At 37.3% G+C, this 2,076-nt stretch overlaps 2 non-coding genes across 2 annotated transcripts; both read left to right on the forward strand.

The window, feature by feature from the left end:
• The first annotated feature begins 1,144 nt into the window (after positions 1-1,144).
• Positions 1,145-1,217, forward strand: Trnaa-ugc (transfer RNA alanine (anticodon UGC)). Its single transcript has one exon. It is a non-coding gene; the product is annotated as a tRNA-Ala (tRNA).
• Positions 1,218-2,003: 786 nt separating this feature from the next.
• Positions 2,004-2,076, forward strand: Trnaa-agc (transfer RNA alanine (anticodon AGC)). The gene has a single exon. It is a non-coding gene; the product is annotated as a tRNA-Ala (tRNA).

Raw genomic sequence — 2,076 nt, forward strand, 5'->3', positions numbered from 1 at the left:
CAACAATACTGGTGACAATATGAAGATTAATAAAATATCTACTGGTTTCGTGCAATTGTATAGAAGGGGAACTAGCTCAGATGGTAGAGTGCTCGCTTAGCATGTGGGAGGTACCGGGATCAATGCCCGAGTTCTCCAATAATGTTGGGTAAAGTTTATTTCCGGTATTGTTACATTTTTTTGCTGAGATTTTTAACTACTATATATATTTTATCGCAACAACACTGGTGACAATATGAAGATTTATAAAATATCTACTGGTTTTGTGTAATTTTAAATACGGGGAACTAGCTCAGATGTTAGAGCGCTCGTTTCGCGTTTGAGAGGTACCGGGATCAATGCCCGGGGTTCTCCAATAATGTTGGTTAAAGTTTATTACCGGTACTGTTACATTTTTTTAATGAGATTTTTACCTAATGTATATATTTCATCGCAACAATACTGGTGACAATATGAAAAGTAACAAAATAGCTACTGGATTCGTGTAAGTGTATAGATGAGGAACTAGCTCAGATGGTAGAGCGCTCGCTTTTTGCATGTGAGAGGTACCGGGATCAATGCCCGGGTTCTCCAATAATGTTGGTTAAAGTTTATTTCCGGTATTGTTACATATTTTGCTGAGATTTTTAACTACTATATATATTTTATGGCAACAATATTGGTGACAATATGAACAGTAACAAAATAGCTACTGGATTCGTGTAATTGTATTGATGGGGGAACTAGCTCAGATGGTAGAATGCTCGCTTAGCATGTGAGAGGTACCGGGATCAATGCCCGGGTTCTCCAATAATGTTGGTTAAAGTTTATTTCCGGTACTGTCAAATTTTTTGAGATTTTAAACTACTGTATATATTCTATCGGAACAATACTGGTGACAATATGAAGATTAATAAAATATCTACTGGTTTCGTGCAATTGTATATATTGGGAACTAGCTCAGATGGTAGAGCGCTCGCTTCGCATGTGAGAGGTACCGGGATCAATGCCCGGGTTTCCAATAATGTTGGTTAAAGTTTATTACCGGTACTGTTACATGTTTTTGATGAGATTTTTAACTAATGTATATATTTCATCGAAACAATACTGGTGACAAGATGAACAGTAACAAAATAGCTACTGGATTGGTGTAATTGTATTGATGGGGGAACTAGCTCAGATGGTAGAGCGCTCGCTTTGCATGTGAGAGGTACCGGGATCAATGCCCGGGTTCTCCAATATTGTTGGTTAAAGTTTATTTCCGGTACTGTTACATTTTTTGAGATTTCAAACTACTGTATATATTTTATCGGAACAATACTGGTGACAATATGAAGATTAATAAAATATCTACTGGTTTCGTGCAATTGTATAGATGGGGAACTAGCTCAGATGGTAGAGCGCTCGCTTCGCATGTGAGAGGTACCGGGATCAATGCCCGGTTCTCCAATAATGTTGGTTAAAGTTTATTTCCGGTATTGTTACATTTTTTTGCTGAGATTTTTAACTACTATATATATTTTATCGCAACAATACTGGTGACAATATGAAGATTAATAAAATATCTACTGGTTTTGTGCAATTTTACATACGAGGAACTAGCTCAGATGGTAGAGCGCTCGTTTCGCATTTGAGAGGTACCGGGATCAATGCCCGGGTTCTCCAATAATGTTGGTTAAAGTTTATTTCCGGTACTGTTACATGTTTTTCATGAGATTTTTAACTAATGTATATATTTCATCGCAACAATACTGGTGACAATATAAACAGTAACAAAATAGCTACTGGATTTGTGTAAGTGTATAGATGAGGAACTAGCTCAGATGGTAGAGCGCTCGCTTTGCATGTGAGAGGTACCGGGATCAATACCCGGGTTCTCCAATAATGTTGGTTAAAGTTTATTTCCGGTATTGTTACATATTTTACTGAGATTTTTAACTACTAAATATATTTTATTGCAACAATATTGGTGACAATATGAACAGTAATAAAATAGCTACTGGATTCGTGTAATTGTATTGATGGGGGAACTAGCTCAGATGGTAGAGCGCTCGCTTAGCATGTGAGAGGTACCGGGATCAATGCCCGGGTTCTCCA

Source organism: Antedon mediterranea, chromosome 4 (assembly GCF_964355755.1).
Source record: "Antedon mediterranea chromosome 4, ecAntMedi1.1, whole genome shotgun sequence".
In the NCBI taxonomy this organism is placed as follows: Eukaryota; Metazoa; Echinodermata; class Crinoidea; order Comatulida; family Antedonidae; genus Antedon; species Antedon mediterranea.